Genomic DNA, 26,889 nt, shown 5'->3' with positions numbered 1-26,889 from the left:
TAGATTTTAGATAGGAGTGTAATTAATTAACCTCAAATTTGAAAAATTTCATTTTCTATATATGTTCCATAATCACTTCCTTGTTCTCTCTAATATTATACTGAAGTTTGGGTAGTTACTACTGAAATAAAAATAATCATTTTTTTTTCCGTACACTTTTGTAACAGAAAAAATGTTCCATGGAAGGAGATCTCCAGAACTCCAGATTCCACTGAGCTTCAGCTACCTTGTATGAGAATATTTTGCAGTCCATCTGTGAGCATAAATTATTAATATCTTAAGTAAACTAAACACTTTTTCAAAATTATGAAATTATGCATATAAACCAACACAGGTAAAAACATGTAAACACATGCTGCAGCTTCTCAGCCAATAGGACTATCCTTTGAGCTGGAATTTGCAGTCTATTAATTGTCTGGACCTGCAGCATGAGCATCCTCTAGTGCAGTTCATGCAGTGATAGGCACCTTAGAATGAGCTCCAGAACAGATGGCGTCTGCTTGTTTCTTGCTGATATTCCTCACGGATACTGAATGCAGATAGTCTTTATTTTTTTTTTCTTCAAAACAAGACTTCTCTATTCCGTATCTCATGGAGAGAACTAGAACTTCCTTCTATTTATGACAAACTGTCCTAAACACTGGAGAGGTTGAAAACTTGTTCATAGAACAATGGAGAACTAGGCCTACTTATATTTTAAGATCTAGTAAGATTGAACGAATCCAAACTATTTGCTTTTTACCATCTAAAAAGTACCTGTAGTATAAATTAATTGGGTTTTTTTTTAGAATATCATGCTCATTAAATGATGCTCTTGAGTGAACAAAAATTTGTAGAACAAGTATGGGATAGATAGTGTTTGCATAGATTTCCCTACCATTAACTAGATAACTGAATCTTTAATTCTGTCTTGACGGAACGACTTAGAACTGTGTTTCCTATAACAAAGTCCTTTTTTATAATTTTTAATGTCATAAAAGGAACTGCCTCAGTAAAACATGGACAGGAGACACTGTGATCCAGAAAAAGTTCCGGCAGAGCACTAAGAACCTTCCTTATTAATTTTAAAATAAAATATGTACTTTCAACTGCACTGTCTCACATTATGATTTATCAGTAGTGGTAATGTTGCCTAGTATGCAACCTAAATATTTAACACATTTTGTGCTGTAAAAATAATAAAAATTAGTTTTATACCAATATGTTGAAACTTTCCAAAATAAAAATTTCTGTGGTGAAAATCAGCTACTTCTTTCCTAGCCAGTTTTTGTCCTGCCAAATTTGACAATTTTTTCCCTTCCCTTCTCTGAGACTTAATATTTTTGCCCTTTAAGTTCCAGTTTGAATTCAAAATTTCTGTTTTCAGTCTCTGTATACTGATGAACTTGATTTTTTTTTTTCACCTGGCAATTTGGCTAGCAGATGGAATCATATTACATTTCCCAAATAAAAGCTTTTACCTCTTGTCAGTAAGAAATCATATGCTGTTATAAACCACTGTAAAATGAGCAGGTGGAATCATCATTCTAAAATGCTTTCCTTATCAATAATATTAATTGCAACTATGGGTTAAACAAATTTTCCCAATTTCAGCTGGTCACAGTAAACATCTTTGGTTTAAACTCACATCAATGGTTAATTTTCATGAGTACAGCAGTGTCAATTGAGCTAAAAATACATCTTGCACTGGATATCAAAAGATAATCATGATTGGGGTGTCTGAAAATATGAAACACTGAAAACCAAGTAATTCTGTATGTCAGGAGGTGTGATTATTACATGAGAACCATACTGTTAGGTTGTCCTTTTTAAAAAACATGACATACCAAATTGCTGAAAACTGGTGTTTACCACTGTAGCATTTCATTCTTACTTGTCATGTTAAATCTTGTCACTTTTTGTTATGTTGTTTCTCATCATATCACAGTTGGATGTGACACATTCAGTTACATGACATGACTCATTGCAACCTGAGAAATCATACATTGGTAGGAAAAATATGTTACTATAGAGGAAGAAGCTTTTAAGAAGCTTCCTTGGTGGAATATATGTTAGTAATATTGCTTTTCTTCTCTCATAAATGAATAACCTTTTAAATACCTTATACTTCATTTTGAACCCCTACACTTGCCTATTCATTGTCAGAAGTTATTTGTCTTTTGTGCCTTTAAAAAATCTACACAGAGGTCATATATAGTTATACTTTACACCTCTAGAATACATATAAAGTGAACATTATCTTTTGACTAGGTCACAACATCATGTTATCCCAGTACCTTTCTAACATGGATCTAGGTTGCCCTAGTTTTGCAGTATGTAATCTTGGATTCTTGGGAGCAGAAGTTAGGTATACTTGAGTTCTCGCTAGCAAATGTTTGTTGAAGCTGTTTCTGAAGTAAATTGAATGTACACTCAGACAAACTAATAGGCAGATTGTAGCAATTAAACTGACAGGTCACAGAATCACAGAATTACATAATGGTTGAGGTTGGAAGGAACCTCTGGAGGTCATCTGGTCTAACTGCCTCGCTCAAGTAGGGCCATCTAGAGCAGGATGCCCAGGACCATGTCCAAACAGCTTTTGAATATCTCCACAAACAGAATCCTCAACATCAATGGGCAACCTGTGCCAGTGCTCAGTAACCCTCACAGTAAAAAAAAAAAAAAAAAAAAGTATTTTGTTGTGTTCATATGGAACCTCCTGTATTTCAGTTTGTACCCATTGGCCTGTCACTGGGCACGGCTGAAAAGAGCATTGCTCCATCCTCTTTACATATGCCCTTCAGGTATTTACTAAGCTATACATCAGTAAGATTCCCCCAAGCCTTCTCTTCTCTAGGCATAACTGTCCGAGCGTTCTCAGTCACTCCTCGTGGGAGATATGCTCCAATCTCTTGATCATCTTAGCGGCCCTTCACTGGTCTTCCTCCAGTAACTCCATGTGTGGCTTGTATTGGGGAGCCCAGAACTGGACACAGTACTCCGGAGGAGGCCTCAACAGTGTTGAATAAAGTGGAAGGTTCACCTCCTCAACCTGCTGGCAACACTCCTCCTTATGCAGTCCAGGACATCACTAACGATCTTTGCCGCAAGGGCACATTCCTGGCTCATGTTCAACTTGTCCACTGGGACCCCCAAGTCATGTTCTGCAAAGCTGTTTTCCAGTTGTTTGGCCCCCCAGCACAATACTGGTGCACGGGGTAGTTCTTTCCAGGTGCAGGACTTTGCACTGTCCGCTTCCCTTTGTTGAACAGCATGAAGTTTGTGACTTCCTGTCAGCCCAGCCCATTTCTCCAGCCTGTCAAGGTCCTTCTGAATGGTAGTATGACCCTCTGGTACATCAGTCACTCCTCCCAGTTTTGTGTAACCAGCAAACTTGCTGAGTGTGCACCCTGCCCCGTCATCCAGCTCATTCATGAAGATGTTGAAAAGAATCAGACCCAGTATTGACCCCTGAGGTACACCACTAGTTGCTGGCCTCCAGCTGAACTCTGTACCCCTGACTGCCACACTCTGGGCCCGTCTGTTTAGACAGTTTTCAATCCACCTCACTGTCTGCTCATCCAACCCATATGTCATCAGCTTCTATATGAGGATCTTATGGGAGACAGTGTCAAAAGCCTTAATGAAGCCTATGTAGAACAATACCCATTGCTTTCACCTCATCTACCAAGCTAGTAATATGTAACTTCTTCAGTGCATGGAACTTGAAAGTCGCAAAAAATTAAAAGTGACTTACGGCATTGTTTCCTCATCAGCAAGAGCCTATATGAGTTCACTAGAGCTTCTCCTGTGAAGGAAGCTGTATAGTAACTTCCTATGATCCAAGCTAGTCATGTAGAAGGCATTACTTATTTACAAAATCTAAGGTCTCTGCTCCTAATCAGAACTTCAGAGGTTTTTATGTTACCACCATACCATTGGCAGAAAAGACACGACATGGCTATGTTGAGCCCACAAAAGTACACATGCTAGCATCTGAATCTTTTTATGAGTCAGAAGAGCTCCCTATTTTTTTCGTGGATATCCTGACACAGAACTCAAAATACAGCCTAAAAATCTGAGCTAGAATTAAAACACTGAAAGTTTCTGCTAAAATTGCTAAATACATTTTTACTTGCATTTCACTTGCCAAGAATACTGTAGAGAAAATTGTTTTCTGGTTTCAATGGGAGCACTCTTGTAGACGTATAGGGATTCCAAATGTAAAGAAGTTGGTGAAAAACTTCTGAAAATAAAATGCGTTTGCAGTTTTTCTTCCTTGATAAATGTATGAAGAATGAAAACCTTTGACAAGAAAGGAGTGAGAGCATATGATTTTCTAGACATATGGGAAACGTGTGCAAACTCAAGAGGCATGAATTATTCCTCTTGAGCAAAAAGAGGCTTAGCAGATGTTAGTGTGCAAGGACCGTGTAAACATTCTGGGGGCTTAAAGGAGGGTAATTTTAAAAATTCATCAATAGGAAGAAAGACACATGAAACTGAAAAACAAATACTTTTTTAAAATTCACGGGTAATAAGTGTTTCACTACTTTTCTCTGTTTTGTTTGGGCACGTGCCAGTAGTTTCCTGCAAGAGGTACTGGTCAGTGGGAATATGGGGTATACTCTAGAAAATGTTGTCATTCTTGATCATTACAACTTACAAAGATTTTACTGTTTTAAGTACATTAATCTGAGGATCAGACCCAGATGTTCAGGGGACGGGGCAGGCTGTCAGCTGTAATAGCATCACATGATGAGAAGCACATATGCCCCATTGAGCACTCTGGGTGGAGAGATGGAGAATTAACCCTTCCAGCACATCCTCACCTGCCTTACCTACTTGACTAAAATTTGTCTAAGTAGTGAAGTAACTAGGAGGCATTTTGCTCAAAAGGAACAATATGCACATGATAAATTAGACTATACAGGAGGGAGTAAAGATGTCATTAATCTAAATGGAGATAAAATCCAAATACTATTTGTGACATATACATTTTCATTTATATTTAAGATGTTTCAGCTTCTCTCAAGTATTTTGAAGGAAATTTAGATTTTAAGAATGAGAAATTGATCTCTGACAGAGCTAAAAACCGTTAATAAAAGTTTTATCTGCAGTTTATAAAGAAATATTCTGTTGAATAGAATATTTTCCAGAACTTTTAGTTTGTCCAATTAGCTTCCTGCTTTACTGACCTTTCAATTTGAGGCACATCTGTTTCAAAATAAAGAAAAAGGCTCTCATTGGGTTCACAGGTTCATCAGAGGTTGGATCATGCCATGAAGTTATCGTAGTAACATTATGGGTGTTCCATTTCAGCACCTTCTTCACCTGTTAATTGCTTGAGCATTTTTGTGCCTTCTTTCTCTAGATATGTTTTATATTGACAAAAACTTCCCTCTGATGTAATACCGATACAGTATGACAACTCAAAAATATGAGGTCTCTGTCAATTAAAGCAATATGAGAACCCACTCATGCATGAATTAATGGAGTAAGAATGAGAAAAAGTAATTAACTGACAGTTTTCAGGCTTCCCATAAACAACACTTCTCAGAAGCAGACATTATAGACAGACATTACATTACCCCTAAAAGTGAAGTGCATGTTGCATGTATGAATAATAGCATTCTGCTAAATGTAATATAAAAATTCAACCTGGTATATCAGCATTAGATTGAGTGCTGTGCACAACACTGACATGACTGAAAAGACTCCCTAAGGTTAAATTGGGCTCCTGCACTGAAATCCTAATTAGAAATATGAGTGCTCCAACTCTGTGTAAGTGCATGTGTGTTTAATTATTTTTCCTTTTTACCTTACATCTTTCATTATTCTGTAGTCCTTTTCTTCCTCCTTTCTTGCTGTTTTCAAGCAACCCAATCTCCTCACTTAATCTAAGTGTAGGACCTTTCTTTAAGTTGGCATTAATTGACAAGCAGTGTTTAATTATTATTTTTCATCTCTGAAGAGACCTGATATTAACTCACCAAGGGCCCTAGACAGCATCTCAGCCCTTTGACTCATGTGGCACAGCTCTGCCATCTTCTGACATCTCTATTCTCTTGTCAGCAAGACAATCATTTCCCTTGGTGTAATATCAACAATATTTTGTCTATACTTTGTCTTTAGGAATTTCCTCCCTATCTGATGGAAGACACAGCAACATTATTAATGGAGGATAGTGTGAGTTAGTCTATATCTGGGAGATGTGTTTAAAATGTGTAGGATGGCTTGTTTCTTCGTCACACTAAATTACACTTAAGAAACCATAGTTTCACAAATACGAGTACACTACCTAAGCTATCACAAGAACATTCTGTGTGGCATTATTTTCTACCACTATATCTCACTCTTTAAAGACTATATTCATTTCTTAAATTAGTCATGTCTAATATTAGTTTGTTTCATTTAATAAATAAATGTAATGAACTAAATATGATTTTGTTTTGAGTAAGGCCAGTGTATATTCACTGTCTGTAATAAAATGTTTTCTGTTCTAAAAGTTGTGAATTTTGATGGAGGAGACACAGTGTATAAATTCAATTCCTGATAGATCAAAATTGCTTATGAGAACTGCTGGAAATTTACAATTTTCCTCACATAATATCAAATTTGTTCATTTTAAATCGGGAATCTCCCCAATATTCTTAATGAACTTCCAACACACAAGAAAAAGTTTTCAAACAGTTCTCAGCAGGTACAGATTTGTTAGTGAAAATTAAATGACCAATGTGAGTCAATTGATATCAGAATGAAATACTAAAAAGTTAATTAGTTTTTTAATTAGTATTGAGGTTAATTTTCATGTGCATTGAAATCATATTGAAGTGCAAATATATCGAAGTGGAACAGACAAAAACATGTACATGAGTCCTGGAGTAACTAATTTCCTTTCCTGTGCAAAGCTAAATTGTAAGTTTTTAAAACTCCATTTAATTGCTGAATTGTACTTTTGTCAAACCTTTGCTTTCTTCATCATTGATGCACCCTAAGCTTATTCAAAACTTTACCTATAGGGTTTTTTTTAGAGCTACCATTTCTTAGGACAGAGGTCCAAATGGAACACAGGCACAGCCTTTCTCTATTGTTCTGTTTCTTGTCAGTCCCAATAAAAGAGAAGAAAGACAAGAGAATGTCTCCAGCCGTAGGAAAGTCATAACCCCAACTATCCTTTGGTAAAAGGTCCCTCACTGCTTTCTCTTAACTTATTCCTGGTCTATTCTGTAAGGGGAACCATGACATGGGTAAACAAGAATTTGAAAATATTCTGCAAACCTGTTTAAAAATATGTGAATACTAGACAGTGCCATAATCAATGAATACTCTATTCTTAAACATTTTTAGAATATAATGCTATGCTGCTAAAAAAAGAAAACAAAACAAAACAAAAAAACAAAACAAAACAAAACAAAACAAACAAAACAAACAAAACAAACAAAACAAACAAACAAAAAAAAAAACACAGCCCCCATACAATATTTAGCTCAAGGAGTTTAATTAAAACAGCATAGGACCCAACTAAAGAGTGTCCTGAAAAAGTCCAAAAACTGCAAATGGAATACCAAATAAAACTACAACTTTCCTTCAGCCTAGAGATGTGGAAGCTGGGTAGTTCATAATGCCTGGAAGTAAATCCAAAAGTGTCCTTCACAAATATAATTTCTGTTAAAATACTGTGGTGCGTCAGCTAGATTTATACCAGTTTGCAATAGATCTATTTTTTTTCCCCAAGTGTGACCATGAACTCCATTCAGTGGCCTTACATGCAAGTTTATTGCTGAAATCAGAAAATCGCTTAGGTTTGGGTAATCCACATACAAGTTCTCTGTGATGTAAGTGGTTATTTTTAGAAGTTATAGAGCAGACTGGTGGTTGATGATAATTATTGAAACCTGGCTCAGGCTACATTACTATTTACTTTTAGAGTTTGTGAACTTTCGGAATAATATTTTTGTAAGTGCAATAAGATCTTCTAGTGTGTAAATAATGTTGTGCTGATGGAGTTGATTGCACTCAGCCCTTAGCTTCATTCGCAGCAACACATTAGTTGTGAATTAGTGTGCAATAATTCATACCCTGTTGTGTCTTAGGTCTAAATATAACATTTGTTCAGGTTTAGAGATACAACCTAATGGCACTAATATTTTCAAATCAAGAAGCCACCTTTAGTATTTTCATTTCAAATATGTTGTTCTAGCTGCCATATGTTACAATACTAACACATACATGTTCCTTCTGTACAAATGCTTTCTATACCCAAGAAATCAGGATCCAGTGATATGAAAGGGGATCTAAGAATCTCTGAATTGAAACAATCATAGTGTATTTTCAGTCTACCTTTTTTGCTTTATTTTCATTTTAATTATGTTTCAAGGGGTTCTTCATAAAAAAAAAAAAAATATTTGGAAAAAAAATCTGCATTATTTTTCAGATGGAAACACGATGAACAGGGAGAGCTAAATATTAGTTGCCAGGAGCCTTTAGACATCTAAACCTTACATATAGGTTCCTAGGATTCTTACATCATCCTCAAAGTCTTCATCATTATAGTCTCTTATAAGCAAGCATGGCAAGAAGACACTCAGGATTTTCTCACAGGTTTGGCTAAAATTCAGGAGAAGGCTGAAGTTTCTCACATCATTGTAGCACTAGCTTCTGTCCTAATAAAGATTTCATCACTCACATGGAATTAATTAGAACTGGCAACACTGAATTCTGCAGAGTGGCATAGTGCCTAAGGCTGGTCTGAAAGCCTCTATTGAATTTAGGTCTGACACACAGGCAGTCTCTAGCAGTGTAGAACATTGAATCCCGGTGTGTCAGAGGCTGACAGATGCACTGCCCGTTGGACTGTTTTGTGTGGGTTTTTTAGTAGAGTACAATTGATTAAAAAGCTTAAGAAAGTAGAAGCAGCTAAAGAACCTATATAGACAGTGAAGTCAGAAAATCAAAGAGAATTCATGCGCAGCATCTGAACAGCAGGGTTACAGATCAAGCCTTGCAGGAATACACGTGGAATGAGCTATCTAATTTGGTTTCTAAAGCTACCCAGCAAGTTGGCTTAACAGACAACAGGAGCTCATACGGTAAGCAGTACAGTAACTCTGATGACTCAGTGGAAGCATTTCCTAAAGTTTCCTATACTCTAACATGCCAGTACTCGGTCCTTTTGGAAATGTTCAAAAATGAAAATATTACACCATTCTATTTCCAGCACCTGTTCAGTTCCAATTCTAAGAATGCTCTCGCATATACACTCGGCAACAGAATAGATGTAACAGACTAATCTGTCCTGTGATGCCTCTTTGCACTGTTTGGTTGTATGAATTTTCTCTTTGCATGTTTCATAACTATGAGGTCTGAATGGCTGTCACAGTTCATTTTTTCTGAATATCACTCTCCTGTAAGATGAGCAAAACTGACTCAGTAGAAAAACATGGTTGCACTTGCTCTAGTAGTAGCAGCAAGTATTCTGGATTGGACTGCACTACTAAAAAGCCATAGACTTACTACTTACAAATACACAAAAAAGTGAACATAGTGCCATCATACAGGTGATCGTAATTTGTGCTAGTTTCATCTAATCAGCATAGGCAACAAAGAGGAAAGAGGGTATTATAGTATGCACTATAGATTTCCAGAGATTTCTTGTCTGGTAGCCAGATTGTGATAAGGGCCTCCCTGGTGTACCTGGAACTCCCTACTGTTGTTATCCATCCTAGCTTAGAGCAAAGTGACTGTAGTTGGGCCCATCTGTGCTACTTTACTGTTGCATTTTGTTCTGTAACTATTCTGTCCAAAGCAAGGTTTGGTGCTTTACTAATGTGACTGATCATAGTGTGCATCGCAACAAATTTCACTGATATCAGTTTAATTGATAGTAAAAACAAAACAAAACCCACACTTACTAGAATTCTGAAGTCTGTGTTTCTCTTCCTTCCCCTCCCTTTCCATGTCATATTCTTCTCCCTCCCCTTCTCCCTTCTCCTTTATCCTTCTTTTTTCCCCTTCCACTTCCCTCTTCCTTTCCTCACTCCCTTCCCTTTTCAGTTTTTCATTTAGAGGTACTGTCCAAAGCAGAATCTGAATCATCCAGCTTGCTTAATTTCTGTGAATATCTGCTGAACTTTATTATATAATTAATGAAACTTGTCAACAGAGTTCTGCAACCAAAATGCATGAAAATAATTTTGGTTTAGGTCTCATATTACCTACTGATGCTCATGAAAGAAGCATTTACAGCATGTCATTGTGTGTACAGAAGACATTATGATTGCCAAGAGCATGGAAATTTTATAAATATAATAGGAAACAAAAAAAGAACAATTGAGTATATATAAAGCTATTTATCCATCTGGAGAGATTATTTCAAAAATATTGAACATGGAGATCAAATGGTTTTAACAGAAAGTGTAGTGTGAATTTTCAGTCAATGCTATTTTATCTGGTGCATGCAAAACCTAGGAGGCGATAGCGCTAATTAAGGAGCTAAATTCAGTAACGACACAAGGCAGATTATAGAGTACATTGTGTGCAGGTATCAATTCTATATTTAGAGCAGAGGTAGTTGGGTGATAGGTGCACTCTAAATGCTAATAAGAAAGGAAAGATTAGATAAGAGGAACAGACCTATTTAATTGGTTGCAATTATGGCAGATAACAGAAGGGCATTTATCTTGATGGTTTTTCCCATCTAACTCATATAATTCATGGAAATGCTTTTCACATGTGAACTGAGAAATTGGGTGTTGTTTGCCTCATTGAACAATGTGTTAAGGACACAATCCTCTTTGCCTTATACAACAGGAATAGACCCACCCCAATTGTCTTTAGGCCAGTTACAAATTCCAAAAGTGGTGCATGGCTTTTCTCTAGCTTGCAGTGTCTGGGTGGGATTGGGTCAAGATTCCAAGAGAAGCTGTAGTAGGGCTGGAATAAGATTATCTGTTTTGAAACTGATTTGGAGACTCCTATCCTATAAATAATAATTACAGGCTTTGAAGAACAAGGTAGGATTGGCTATTATATGGCGTGGGAGGGAAAACAGAAGGATGGAGTTTAGAGGAGCAAGTTAATTCTGTAGGAATACTCATGCTTTATTACCCTTGAATTTTAAAAACAATTCAACTATTCTAGTACCTTCGGGTTCAGAGTATTTGCTTTAATACTTTGCCTTGACTTTGCCTTAGAAGTCTACATCTAAGGAAGCTGGCAGGCTTGTGTGTCTTAATGAGTTTCATTTACTACCATTCAAAAAGCTCTAAAATATAAGAGGTTTTTCTTGGCTCCTAGATAATCTGCTGCTATATTAGTTGCCCTGCAAGCACTAGGCCCAAAGAATGCTATCCTCAGCATCAGCACTATTCAAAAATGTGTGCACATCCGTATAGAGCAGCAGGCAGTTTTATCCTGTGTTAGTTGTGTGGAAACAAAGAGGGAAGTTGTGATCTCCCTGAGATAATTGAAGGAGTCTGTGATTAGAACTGAGATGCAATTCCTTGCTTCAAGGCCTATATTCAGACCATGAGACTGTTTCTTTTACATCTTTCCCTTTAACCTGTCAAACTGAGATAATTCTCATGGTAGTTGTTTTGATACTAAGCTGACACATTCAGATATCACTTTCTATGTGTGAAATCTTACTCGGTGTTTTGCAGTAATAGTGACAACATCAATATTTAAAAATAAACAACTTGTTTAGTTTTATGTTTGTTAAATAAAAGCTTGTCCTAAAAGAAACAGCTCTTAAAATTCATTACATTCCATGAATGAATGTCTCATTAAGTACAAAATGTGATTTAAATTGGAAAATGATTACCTCCCACATTGTTAGTTACTGCTACAAACCAAACAATTTCAACAAATCCTTTCTGAGTGCACAAATCCCACAACAATATCTTTTTTTCTCTCACTGCTCTCACTGCATTGCTCATCACTGACAACTTCTTGCCCCATTCTGGCACGCATTGTGGCAGTCGAGGAATATTGAAGGTCAGAATATAGCCTGGAGCTTAAAGTTGAAGTGCGCCTTTTTATGTGAGGGATGTCTAATTAAAAAAAGTTAAATTTTAACTCCCAGCTGTACTGAGTCTGGTTGGGATTGAGTTAACTTTCTTCAGAGTAGACCTTTTGGTGCTGTGTTTTGGATTTGTGGCTAAAGTAATGTTCATAACACACCAGCGTTTTGGCTATTGCTGAACAGTGCTGCACTCTGCTTCCCTCAGTGAGGAGAGTGGGCATGAACAAGAAGTTGGGAGGAGACACAGCTGAGACAGCTGACCCAGATTGGCCGAAGGGATATATTCCATACTGTATAACTACATGCTCAGCAATAAAAACTGGAGATAGAGGAAGAAGGAGAGGCATTTTGTCTCCATTGCTCAGACACCAGCTGGGCATTAGTCTGATTGTGGGAGGTGCTGAGTAATTGCCTTTGCATCAATTGATTTTTCTTTTCCATTTATTAAGCTGTCTTTATCTCAACCCACGAGTTTTCTCACTTTTGCTCTTTCTATTCTCACCCCCATCCTGCTGAGGGTTGTAGTGAGTGAGCGGCTGTGTGGGTGCTTGGCTGCTGGCTGGGCCAGCCCACCACAACTGCTGACATTTCCTTGGGTTCATGCAGCATGGACTCTTTCAGCCCATCAGGATATCTTGGATGAGAGCAGGCAGAATCTCTCTCATTAGAAACAAACACATTGTTGTTAAGTATCAGAGTCCTTAGGCTTTCCAGTATATGGGTAACAAATGACAAACTTGGAGGTACTGTATGAAGATTTATAAAATGTGGATTTATAAAAATAACACCTGATTTTTTCTGATGTATAATTTTTCTCTGATGTATAATTTTGCTTTTCCTCCAAAGACTAAGGAGGATGTTCTTTAAAGAAGAAATATAATTAGTATACTTAAGATCTACTTCATATGCAGCAAACTCCACAGGATTATGTCTAGCTGAAAAAAAAATAGTACTGTATGAAGAAAAGAAGGCCATATTGGTCAAGAGCACTGTTAACCCCCTAATTTCATAAAAATAGTACAGTAGCTGTAGAAATAGAATTGCAAATATATGGAAAAAATCAGTAAGTTGCTCAAACAAAGCTAGTTATGCCCACAGCCATGGTAATTACATGCCTAATTTGAGACTTCCGTATCTTGGATTAAGTGCAATCTTGACGCCCTCAGGAGTATTTTCAAGATAGAAGGGCTTTGAGTAACATCAGAGATGTTGGTTAAGCACAGCTGCCGACCTCAAAGTCAGTTAAGTGACAACAGCATAAAGGGAAAATAATGAATATGGGAGATTGCAAAGTAAATTAAACACCATTAAGTAGGTTTGAGTAGCCTTAAGAAGCACATATAAACATTTCAAATTCAAGAAAAATAATCTACACCATTTATTATTATGCCAATTCATTAATGTATAGTCTTAAAAATATTTATTTTTTTAGTATTTTCTTAGAGAATATTGCATTTTTTTAGCTCAAATTTTACTGATGACAGTGCTGAACCCTCTATAGGAAATACTAGGTACATATTAATACTAGATAAATTTAATGCTATATCTGTACATAGCAAATTCAAAGTACAGGTCGTTACTGTACACAAATTATCAATGTGTTCCCTGAATTGCATCTCCTTTGGCTATTATGGCTCTATTTTTATTGTTCTTTAGTTTCAAATGTAGAACACCACTTCTAGTGTTTATTAATAGAGATTTCATGTATACCTCAGTATTTAGCTATTATTTTTCCTAAGGTAGTTGGTAATCTGCAGGCATATGATTCTTGCTCCAATGAAGTTTTATCTATTTTTTGTCTCAGAAATGTATTATGTTTTCCCTGAGCTTTTCCAACCATCATGGTTTTGGTTAGTTTTTGATTTGGGGTTGGTTGGGGTTTTTTGCTTGTTTGTTTGTTTGTTTTCCTGAAAGGCATTTTTTTTTTTTAATACAGGTCATCACTTCTCCTCTGTTGTGCTGATTTCTAGTGGGTGGGTATGAGACCTGAAAGGCTCACATTCATATCCATTACCATTCACTTAAGATCTAAGTGTTGCTACCAGAGCGTAATATTACTGAGATTTGGGGATTTTTTGCTTCTTTGAGGACTGGGAATAAGAATACAGTATGGCAAAAAATAAACAGAAGAAAGAAATTCCTTCACCATAGAAAGTAGTACATAGCTCGGTAAACATTTGCAAGCAAAAGTATTTCTCAAGGCTCAATGCATGCCAGTGAACAGTTCAGTCATTTCTGCTGTGCTGGTTTTTTACACGAGTAACCACAGTCCAAAGCAATTTCCGTATGACTTAGGATCTGAGGTCACAGTTCTTTGCAGCATTGCCAGCTTTATTCAATGAGTGGGATGATTTCTGGCAGTTAAATTTAAACTCAAATGTCAATTAAAGGACACCAGAGGAAGTCTGCACATGAACTAAATCCATATTTTATTGAGAATCAGAGGAGTAGACCCACTTATATTGTGACTATGCAGTCTCGTACAACACAGGAAGTGTTTATTGCTGTTATATATCACTTTACTTGATAGGAAGTGACAATACACAAAAAATGTTATTTTTTTTTCAAAATATCTTCAAGTTCACTTTTTCATGATTATAATCCATGATCAGACAGGGTGTGATGCAATTACCAGTTATCAAAAAACCTGTCAAATCGACATAGGGAATTAACTGCTTAAAAATAAATTAAATAGACTATTCAGAGCGATCAATCCAAAATGCTGTGCAAAATGCAGATGTCACCATTTCCATGGAATATAACTATACCTAACATATTTCTTTTCATTGTGACAAGCCTACCATTTTTATCCCTCAAAAAACAAACAAACAAAAAAATTATTTTGACTGCTTCTAAAATTTGAGTGAAATTGTATTATAAAAAGAGCATCTGTTTCTTTAAGAAATGGTAGGGTAAAGCTGTTAGAATTTTTTTTTTATAGATATCATAAATCTGTAATGATTGATTTAATCTAATTAACCTGAATTATTTTCAGAGATTGGCTTCTGGGATAGGTCTTTTTAAAGTAAAGAATAACACTCATTCAGCTAGTTCTACTTGAAACACACTTCATAGTATTAAGCTGTTGAAATACCATGGTTTAAAAACTAAACCCAACCTTTAATTCTCAAGTATGTCTATATTTTCTGTCTCAGAAGTTCAAACAGTTTGTTTCTCTACCTTTGAACTTTTCTTAACATGCAGAATTTTTTCAATCTTCATGCCTAATAACTATGATGGGGAGAGAGACAGAAGAATGGGCATGATAAGGCCCCCAGTATCATAGTGGTTCTTCTTTCCTGCTTGTCGTAAGATCAAACAATTGACTGGGACTAGGGCAGTATCAGGAGATTGACTGGGAAAGAAAGCTACCCAAATACCAGAGCAGTGTTCAGAGAACTGGTGAGACAAAAGGGTGAGGCAGCCATTTCCTGTGACTCTGCAGTCTCTTCCCCTTGTCTCTCCTGAGCTCAGAGGTTTAATAGTCTGTGTTCAAGGTCATCTTTGATTCAGTGCTGCTGTATCGTCTTGGATCAGGCTGCAGGAAAAAGAGCAGTAAGAGAAAGAGCTGTGAGAAGCCTCATGCTCCCACTTTACCTGAGAGCTTCATTTAAGATGAGGCCTTTACCCTTGCACCCTTGCATGTTGCAGGTATGCCTGTTCCTGACTGGTTTGACTTTCTGGCTTGACATCATACCCACCTCATCATTATGGGCTTGTTTGACAGTGACTCAACTCTTGGCAGATCCTGGTTAACATCACCAGACCTGCTCTGCTCTTTTTGTTCAGGTCCTGAAGGAACCACAGCCCTTGTGGGTGAAGTCACAGCTCCGTACCTGCCTTGCTGCCAACCTCAGCTCACTGTCCTTGCACAGCAGCCTCCTCTTGCTGCTTCCTGACCTGAAAAAAAAAAAAAGTCAATTTAGATAGTGTCCAGGCAGCTATACATGTAAAAAAATATTAAGTTTTGGAGGAAAAATTAATATAAGACCCTGTCTTATTTTCGGGGAATGAGTACAGAATTAAAACTGTGAACTGTTGCGGATAGTTAGAACTGATTTTACCATGGAAAGTTTATTTAATCTTGAAAATTGAGGTCTTACTTTGTATTAGTGCTGCACTGATACAATAGTGTCTTACAGTAAATGCCATGAGCTATAATTTATACGGAGAAAATGGCAAATCTCAGGCAAATGAACTTAATCATAACTTGCATTTCTAGGGAAACATACCATTGCAAGATTTCTGTCTGTAAATATTAACTTAATTCCAATAATCATTTAAGTGTATTACACACATTGAAGAACATAGTTGCATCCACAAAAGATAGGTAAAACATGCGTTATCAGGTTTATATTAACTTAGCTGAATCCTTTAAAGATTCCAGGATGACTGCCACAATAAGAAAAAGGGATGTTTGCAGAAATAGGTGCTTATACACCAGTATCTGCCAGACTCATTTAAATTACCATTTTTCCTAATATGATTTTGAAATTCAAGTTAATAGGATAAAATATTTAGTTAGGAGGTATGGAGAACTGGCATTCAAGCAGATGTTAACAGTGTTCATCAGCAGAAACTTGCTAATGGCAAGTTTCATAGTGGTTTTCATATCAAGTTTAGGGTTCCCTCGACTGAAACTTGCAGGTATAAAAGCATTGCTTTTACTTGTCAGAAGTGCTGGACATTGACTTCACACCTTTCATATTTGGGTCACTAACATTCTTGTTTCACCAAATTTTCTGCAGTTACGTGAATTTAATCTCAATGTTGAGGCCTTTTGCTGTCAAGTCTCACTGGGATCAAGTCTTTCACCAGTCCTGCCAACACCCTGGTGTAGTCAGGAGGTATGAGACTGACATGAAAATAACATACAGCTCTACTTGCCCACCACCACATCATGCATACACCTTGACCCCACTGTGATCCAGCATTCAAACAAAACAGAACACATAGCTGAAGCTGAACACAAACAAGTCAAGGCTAATACTATGGTCAGAGTAAAAAGTCTCTGTTGAATTTGTAACTACATTTTTGTCTGCTTCATCAGATTTAAACCTACAGTTCAAGACTGGTTTTTTATTAATATGTTTAGATATGTTTTGCAGACAGATCAAAATTTACTGTGCTCTGAGCCTGGATGACTCAGCATGGGACAGTGCTGAAGAAAATACACTTTGCTTTCAATCTGAGTTTATTGGGTTAACAATAAGCTGGAGCCAGTGTGGCTGCATGGCTTTTGCTAGCAACAGGCTCACATCTGGCTAGAGCTCTGTGGATGGAGTAACCTCTGGCATGACTGCAAAAGATGGCCCATCTGTAAATAAATAGATATTGGTTATAGATTAGACTTTCTTCTGTGTCCAGTTGTCAAGGAGATTCTGTCCATTCCAGGAAAATGCTGATTAGCCTTCAGTTGTATTTAGCATGAGTCTCATTTCTCTGGATTCCACTAACACTTTGTGTGAAATTTTCAGTAGCCAGGAAAGTCCGTATCAGGGAGCAGCGAGAGCATGCTGCCCTGCAAGGGGCATCCAGAAGGGGATCCAGAAGCTGAGCATGACAACAAGGCAGGCAGAGGTCTCACTGACAAGGGTCCCACAGCACCTAAGCAAGGTGAGCAGAGCAGGTCTGGTGAGAGTAATCAGTTGCAGCCAAGGGTGTCAAAAGCACTAGTCAAGTTCTTGGCAATGAGACAGGTCCAAGGTCAAGCTGGACAGCTGAATCAGCAGTACAGGGATGTGATCAGAACCAAAGGCAGGACTTGGGTCAGATGCAGGGTCAGTGTCTCCAGCTAAGTTCACAGAGTGCAGAGGTCAAGCCAGGAAGTCAGACCACAGGTCACGGTTAGATTTTGGATTAATGGGGTACTTGGCCAGGTATAGGCATAGGCATGGCTGCAGCCCCAAAGCAGCATAGGATAAGCACAAACCAACAGTGAGAGACTCAGCTCAAAAGCAGAGGGCCTTGCTGAGGCTTTTTAGAAGTCTTTTAGGGAGACCCTCAGCAGAGGCTCCTTCCAGCTGTTTCTTCATAGCATCAAGCTGGCCTTGAATGCAGAAAGATGAACTCCTCAAAGAGAAGTCATGCACTTAGGACCCTAACAGTCCAATATGTATGAGACACCACAATTCATCTTCAAAGTAATATGCACGTTTATACTTTTTCTTTTAATAAATCTCATATTTTAAGATCAGTCTTGCTCAGTAATTTGGGCCTCAAATGAGCCAAATCTCACTTCAAGATCTATATGGAGACTATAGCTAACATGAGTAAAGCTCACTTCTGCAGAAGTTTCCTCAGAAACATTTCAAGACTGTGGAAACAAAAGTTACATTTTAATCTGGGTTGTTATTTCTTTAGAACAGGCATTTTTAAGAAATATTTTTTTTGTCTTCCTTTTGTAATAGAGGTATAATTAATCTGCCAACCAGCAGAGTATTAAAAAAAAAAAAAAAAAAAAAAAGCTACTCCACATTTTTTATTCATTTAATTTTTTTTTTTTAACTAGTTTTTGTTTCACATTTTCTGGTTGTCTTTAGAATTGTCCCTTGGCCTTCTTTCTCTTCTTGATGGGTATATACTTATGTATTTAACTAAGATTTAATTATTTTTTGCTATATGCATTTGGCTTTTCTGAGCAAATTTGTGCTGCTGTACTTACTTGAAGTGTTGGTATTGCATCAGATACCAATTCCCTCAAAACAGACTGATGGTCCATCTGGTTTAGTATCCGGTTTCCTGTAATGGCTAGTAACAGATGCTTGACAGGAGATTGCAAGAAATGCCATACAGCCCAATTTTGGTACATTTATTCATTAGGGTTTATTTTCTGAGTTAAAGGTGGACTTTGTAGTGTTAATATGCTTTTATTTTTAAAAAGGTATCTTACCACATAGCAGTGCTCGTTCTTTATTCAAATATATCTTCAATCCTTTCCAATATGTGATTAGTCCTTTTATAAATCATACTAAGTGATCACAGTCATCACATAACTCACAAAACATAACTGTCTTGTCCAGTCAAAATTAACAGTGTAAATATTCAATCTTCTGGATTTCAAATTATTTATTCAGGTCATTAGTGGATCAAATATTTGTTTGTGGCATAATTTTTATAAAGAATAATGGTACAAACAGTTAGAGAATACATTCAAGATTAAACAAGCATATTTATACAAATTAAAAAATAACTAACATCTGGAGCACCTGGAATTTATTTAAATCAAAGACCTGTATTTGATTTGTATTTGAAAGTATTTGAAATATTTTTCTTCTGTATACAACCAGTAATAGCACCAATATCACTGGAATATGTAAATGAGTAATTTTCTCCATTATAATTTTAAACACTGCTAAATTATCACATTCTAGTCATTGTGTTAACTATAAAAGTAAGCCGCTAATACTGCATGTAATATTCCAGTTGCATTATAATTGCATCTAGGTAGAGGGTTGTCATTCTTTTCACATCCCTGTGCTATGCACAAACCTCCAGGTCAGTGCATCTGCAGTAGTGTACACATTATAAATGCCAAGTAATGTGAATGCTGAACAGATGGTTTTGTGCAGACCATTGCTATTTCTTGCCCTAGTCTGCAGCTCTGTTTCAAAGCAAGACCTGAGACAAATCTCTTTTCTTGACATTTCTTTTGTGTTTGTGATTATATTAGAGTTAGCGCTTTTAATTATTTTGTGGGACTTGAAGAGTTGCAAGTCATGGAAAGTTCCCAAAAGTAGGTCAGGTATCACATGTGTTGGCAGTTTAAAAGAGGGCACAAAAATGAGTTGCAATAGATGCTCAAGAAATTAAGCTGGAAGTAGCCACAGAGTATATGATTTTCTTGGCACTCTAAAACTCCCTAAAGCACAGAAACTTTAGAAAAAGAGACCTTTTAGTTCTGATGCTTGCCAATCTTACTTAGCCTAACAGTATACAAACAACAGACTATGTTTACAATTATACAAAAAATGTATTCTAAGTTGAAATAGAACCCTGCTATTTTTAGGCAACTTTCCATTGTATATTGTCTTGTAAATGAATACCCCTTTACGTTAAACTACAAAAATAAAATTTAAAATAGATGAAGATTCAAACTTGCGCACTCCAAACTTTCAATATGGCTGATTTAAAGGGGCCTGCAGAAACTCAATTCTTCTCCATCGTTCCCCTCACATGTCATGGTAATACTTTGCTCAATTAAAGTATCACAAACACCGGTTTTCACAGGACCCTTGTCACGATCCCTGCAGAGGATGGACAATACTTTCTTAACAAGCATTTATTCAGAGTTTTGTTTTCTGCTCATTGTTCAGTGTGTGGTCCCATGCCTTTTTCACTGTGTGTTATTCAAACGTTACTTAGAAGACAGAATTCTTTAACATCTTTTCTGTGGCATTCATTACTATGCTATTTCATTGCAACATTTAATTTATATTCATTTGGTCCTTATGACAATGAGGATGGACTCCTCATTTCACAGATAGGAAATTGAATCAGGCAGAGAGTAAATGGAAATGTGTATCTGAAACTCAGAGTCTGAGATTCAAAACCCACCTTCAGTTCTCGTATATAGAATAATTTATAGCACAACTACTTCTATTGCAAATGTGAGTGCTTACAGTTCAGGCAAAACAGACCTCCAGGAATCAAGCTGAATCTCTAATTTGAGATCCCCGGCAAAGTTCTTGGTTACCTAAGCTGCTGGAGTAACTGAAATACGTACATACTGTGTAGGGACTGATGGCATGCAAGGCACAGCCAACTTGTGAATTTCATCAATGCTTTGTAGCAGAGTAATACTGGATTTCATTGAACACTCTGAAAATGGTACTTGCTTTATATTTCTGCCCAAATCCCCCAGACCTTGCTCCTTTCCTGCTCCACAGTTCCTAGGCCATTACATAATGCTGATATAATGATATTCTACAGTGTACTCTACTTCATTATATTATTCTTTCTTCTCAGTTTTTGTTCACTGTCAAGTAGTACAATTCTTAGACGTCTTTATAGTCTCTAACCTCAGTCTCCTTATTTACTTACTTTCACTTCCCCTAGCTCATTTAAGCCACTTCAGCACCAGCTCCCAGGTTTCTTATCAAGTACTTTGTCTGACCTTTATCTCTACATCTTTCTTATCCATGTAGCTTGGGAAATTCACTGAAGCACAAACAAAATAATGTCTATATTGTACCAGAGCTTAATCCCATTCCTCCATTAAGCAATTAGTAGCGGCATTGCAGCAAAAGTTCTACAGCATACTCCCAATATGGTGCATGTTCAGCGAATATCAATTGCAAAATATTACTGTCACGGAGGCACCCCAAGGTTAGCTTAAGGAACAACAGGGTCCAAAACAACTTTTATTAAACTGGTGTGAAGCAGGGTTTTAGCACTCCAAAAGTGACTTAAATACAGGTTCAGATATCAGTTAAGGAAAATTATTAAGGGGCAGCAACTAATACAACAGGCAGTCTATAGTGTGCATGCACGTGGCTTCACCCGAAACAATGCTGGAGCTGCCCCTGAGTCCTGGAGGAGTACACACTTGCTGAACACAGTGTGGGATTATTTTAAAGAGATACACGTACTCGTAGTGAGTACGGGAAGTGTACACTCACGATTCTGCAAGGGTAAATTTGTAATATACTCTCAATCCTGCGAGGGTTAATTTACTTACACGTGCAAATGTGCATGGAACATTACACGTGCTTATGTGGAAGCACGGGAGAAAAATACACTCGCAATTGTGCGAGGAAATAATGTATACACGTGCTCGTATTGAGCACGGAAAATTACACGTGCAAATGTGCACGGAAAGTACATGTGCTTGTATTAAGCACAGAAAGTACACGTGCAAATGTGCACGGAAAGTTACACGTGGTTATGTGGAAGCACAGGAGGAAAATACACCTGCCATTATGTGAGCGTTAATTTTACATGTGCTCATATTGAGCACGGAAAGTTACACGTGCAAATGTGCATGGAAAGTAAATACACTCGCAATCCTGTGAGAAGTTTTATTCACACCCGTGGCGGCACGGCAAGCGGAGTCTCCATCCCGGGGGGGGCTCTCGGCAGCAGCATCTTGCTCGTGCTCCGAGAGACCCGCAACAAAGGGCAAAGTCTCGACGAGAGTCCCGTTTTTTATATTGGTTGATCAGATCTGACTGTAGGCATTCCAGAAGCTTCTCTACACCCCCACACTGGCTGTGGGTGCCCCTGAAGCCTCCAAACATCCCCCACACTGGCCATGGGCACCCAGCTGCTCAGTGTGCCTTGGCACTCCCTTCTCCTAATGGCCCTGGCCAGGGTGCTCTGGGGCCAAACAAAAGAAGCTGTTAGCCTCAAACAACAGAGAGAGAGGGAGATGTGCCTGCTCCTTCCATACTGAAGGAGGGAGGGGGAGAGAGGGGGGTTTGCATCCTGCCACAATTTCAAATTTAGTTCTAATAACATTCCAGTCAACATCCAAGTTTATTTAGGTCTTATACAACAGTGTCACATTTGGGCAGATTTTTGAAGGAGCAGCAGAAGGAGCATTACTCAACAAATGCCATCGCCTAAATGAGGAGTTCTAAAATACAAGAGCTACATATAATAGATGTGGATTTTTCTTTAACCTTTTTCTTACAAGAAGCTCTATTGTTCTGGCTGAAACTTTAAAATAAAACAAACTAAAATATCCCAAGACATTCATGTAAAATTTTAGCTTAAATACATAAACACTTTCAGAGTGATTAGGCATGGAGAAATGGTATTATAATGTGAAGTTTCAGCTGCTTTGATCAATAGGCAAGCCTGCCACTTAGAATTCAATGTTACAGGAATTCATAAAAATATGCCTGACATCTGGACAATAAATTGAAAAGTCTATAAACTACTGATAATGAAACAGATAAATGAAATTATAAAGACAACAGATATGATCATAAATAAAGACTAAGAATAAAAGAAATAAAGAAATAAGTTACCGTTTTGTGTTTAGAAGATAGAATACACCAGAATAAAGAATTCTACACAGATCCACTGGGATGTAGAGAGCCAGAAATGCCATTGTTCTCTGAAAAGAAAAACAGAATAATTAATTTATTAAATTATTTTTCTTGGAAGTGACATCTGAAGGTCATCTAGGTCAATCCTGTGTTCCAGGCATGGTCTGCTTTGGGTAACTTTTCCAATGGTTGACCATCTCTCTAAACTGAACACCAGATTTCTCTCAGCCTCTACTCATCCATCAAGCACTTCAGATCCCCTGTCACCTTGTTGGCCATCCACTGAATTCATTTCAGTATGCCACTGTATTTCTTGTACTGGAGAACCCTAAACTGGACACAGTATTCCAGACGCAGTTGCATGAGTGCTGAATAGAGAAGAATAATTATTTCCCTCTACCTGCTTGGTACACTCCTGCTGATGCAGCCTAATCCATAGTTGACTTTCTTTGCTTCACTGATGGATTGCATTCAATTTGTTGTCTACCGTGACCCTCAGCTCTTTTTCTATTAAGCTGTCTTTTATCCATTCAGCCCCAGTCTGTATAGTTGCATGGACCTATTTCACCTCAGACACCAGACTCTGTATTTGCCTGTATTAAACTTCAAGAGTTTCCTGTCAGACCATTTCTCCAGCTGATCAAGGGCTCTCTGAGTATTGGTCTTCTTTCCAAAATAGCAATCGCTCCTCCCCAGCTTGTTGAGCCTCTGTTCTATCTTCTTACCTGTTCCATCAATAAAGACATAAACCAGTATTTTTCCTGACATTGATCCTTGAGGGATGCCACTGTTAACCAACCATCAGCTGGGCTTCTTTCTGACAATCACAGCCTTTAACCGTTAAGAGTCTGAAACATCCCACTTCTATCTGTTCGCTGACATATGAGGTAATGAAGAAAAGAAGCAGAAATATGAGTGATTAGAGGTTAAAACATGGGCTGAGATTAGCTAGTGAGCCAATCCCTTATGGCCAAGGAGCCTAAAGAAAACAAAACAAAACAAAACAAAACAAAACAAAACAAACAAAAAAAAAAAAACACATTAGTTTAAAGGAGAATTTAAAAGAAATTAGGTACTCCACAGTGTTTATTAGCCATCAGTCTGGCCTTTGCTGTTGTATTTGTATCATTTGTATCAAGGAGTAGTAAATTCATTAATTCTGACCATGTGCATGTTTTCCTTGGACTTGGCATTTGACACACATCTTCACTTATTTTTGAAGAACCACACAAGTGAGGAATCTCTAGTTTCTTCATCTCTTGTTAAAGACTTGTATCTTTTGCCCACTGGACATCCTTGCACAATATAATACTGGGATTAGTTATTTGGACACCCAGTTTGCGAACAAATATGCTAGACAGTCCACAGTCTTGGTAATACAGGCGACTTCATTGATCCAAAGCAGAACAAACCATCTCAACTCTTGATTGCACTTTCTGCCGGTTCATGCTGGATAAACCAGTGAGTGTCCTGAACATCCTTATTGTTAGAGAAATACTCTACCCTGACGTTATGCGTTATGTGACATTATGCCCACATGGTAACTGTCAGATACATGATGTCGTAACTCGGGTTGGAGCTAGCTCATATGGCTATTCTTACACCCAGCAGGTGATACAATTGCTTTCACACAAAAGACTCCACCTACCATCAGAGCAGGGACTGATCATTTTCAACCCAGTTCTTGTAGTTTGGTGTGCAGGTAAATTAAAGTGCTTGTAGGTGTTGTATATGTAAGGAATTATGGTAGTAAGAAACATTCTACTTTCAGTAGAGGAGATTACTGTCTACACTGTGTAGGACCCACATCTTGATCTCTTTCCTATTTAAAAAAAAAATCTATTAATTAGGTTTAACAGAAATGTCATAAAAATCAGATGTTGAATAATAACTACCATTAATTCACTTTAAATTTTAGAAAATATTACACATATCTCTGGGAAAAAATTATCAGCAACTTTTTATCTATGTGTTGATTCAGCTTTTGAAGGCTCATGGAAAGGCCATGTACTTCTCTGTCAGTAAACACACACTAGATTGAACCATCAGAACATTTCTGGAAAAGATGTCATTACAGGATCACAAAGTGAATGTAGAATCCCGAAACTCTGAGCTAATATCTTTGTTCCACTATGGATTCATTCTGCGATCTTGGAGAGACAGGGGTTTTTTGAAGAATAATAGACTTGTCCTAAAATGAATTTAGGAATTTATGACATAATAGAACCTCTTCTTTTATCAGTTAGTCCTGCTATACACATTGCTATTGTTTCATACTGCGTATTCATGAAAAAAATATGTCTATGAAAGTGGTAATACTAATTTTAATATCCTGTAAGGCTTCAGAATAAATTTTGAAGAAAAGAATAATTGAAGTCACAAGAGCAAATAATAAATGAAAGTATCTAATTGTATTTTCCCCTTGGGAGATTGCACCAGGGTAGTCTGGAACCATCTTTTGACAAGATAATTGAAATTTTGTATAAGGGAAATGTAGTTTGACTTTCCTATAGGACTTTGGTGAAGTCTTCGTTATTGTGCCTCTTGGGAACTTACTAGTGAAAGTGAAGATAGGGATTAATACCACACTTGTGTGGTAGACGGCAGAAAGGCCTCACAGCACTAATTCCCTCAAATCCTTGCATGGCTTCCTTCTGGTACTATGAACTTGCCTGATTTGCTTAAATGTCCCTAACTCCTTCCTTCTCTGCTGTGGACAATATTTTGCTCCTACAGGCTCTGCCAATAGTCTTAGTGACCTGTGAGGGCTAAAAGCAAACTTAAAAAAAATAAACTAGAAAATTCTACTTTAATAATCTCTTATGCTTTCTGTTTCAAGAAATGTCTTAAAGATGGAGTTAGCATTATTTTGTGGAGAAACCACAGATTATGTTCTACATTGAAAGAAAAATCATCAACAACTTTCTGTTTATGCACTGTAAATCAGCAAGTAGGCTGTTGGTTCTTTTTTATCAGCTGTTACAGCATAAAAGCATACATATAAACAGTCATTTCTTCTCTGTGTACTATATTATATGTATTTATAGGCACTTGTTCATTGTGACTGTCAAGAATTTTAAAACGTTAAAAAATCCTTGCATACCTACATGATAAAATACTGCAATCTTCATATTTCTCTCTGAATTCGATGTGTGCTTTGTCTTACTAACCACAACCTCTATTTAAAACATAGATTCTAATGTGAGATTATGCAAGCAAAGTAAATATTCTTTCTAACTGCATCTTGCAACATGAAAAATGAAAGATGCTCTTCTAATACTGTGGATTGATTCCACTTTTAGATTTGATACTGGTTTTATAGAGTGAAAATGAAATTCATTATTTGAAAAGTAATTACAGTCTGCCACCCACTGACCCAACTACAAGAACATTGGTAGACAGATATTGAGGTCATGGCACTACTCATTCTGAGCAATATTTCCAAGAAAGCCATTTTTCTGGCTGCTAAAATCTGCAACTTACCAGGTGCGTGGCATGCAGTCAGTGTGACAGCATTGAGTGTCATTTTATTTTTCATCATTAACTTAGTTGGAATAAAAATATTTTCTTAACAGTTTGTCTACCAGAAAATATTTTGGAGTCTGCATCTAAGCTCAGTGTTAAAATAGATTTGTATACTCTCATTTACACAGTTCTGAAAATAATCACTTACTTTCTCCAACCTGTATTTAACTCCACTGTCAAACCGTACTGCCACTAGTGGTCACTAGTCTGTAGTTCCGAACAGAAAGTTTTAAGATATTTTCAGGATATTTAAAGTTTCTCATCTCTCTTTATGAGGATGGCAAGCTTTTTTTTTTTCCCGTTGATCTGATTTTTTTTATTCTTATGTTAGATTCTTCTGTATGGTGACTGACTAGCACATTA

General features: G+C 37.2%; 1 long non-coding RNA gene across 2 annotated transcripts in view; it reads left to right on the top strand.

The window, feature by feature from the left end:
• The window catches only part of LOC110358674 (uncharacterized), a 115,000-nt gene that overhangs the window by 31,947 nt on the left and 56,164 nt on the right, over positions 1–26,889 (top strand). The window lies entirely within an intron of this gene.

Source organism: Columba livia, chromosome 5, assembly GCF_036013475.1.
Source record: "Columba livia isolate bColLiv1 breed racing homer chromosome 5, bColLiv1.pat.W.v2, whole genome shotgun sequence".
Taxonomy (NCBI): Eukaryota; Metazoa; Chordata; class Aves; order Columbiformes; family Columbidae; genus Columba; species Columba livia.
Note: the sequence above shows the minus strand (reverse complement) of the source record. Positions and strands in the feature narration are given on the sequence as shown.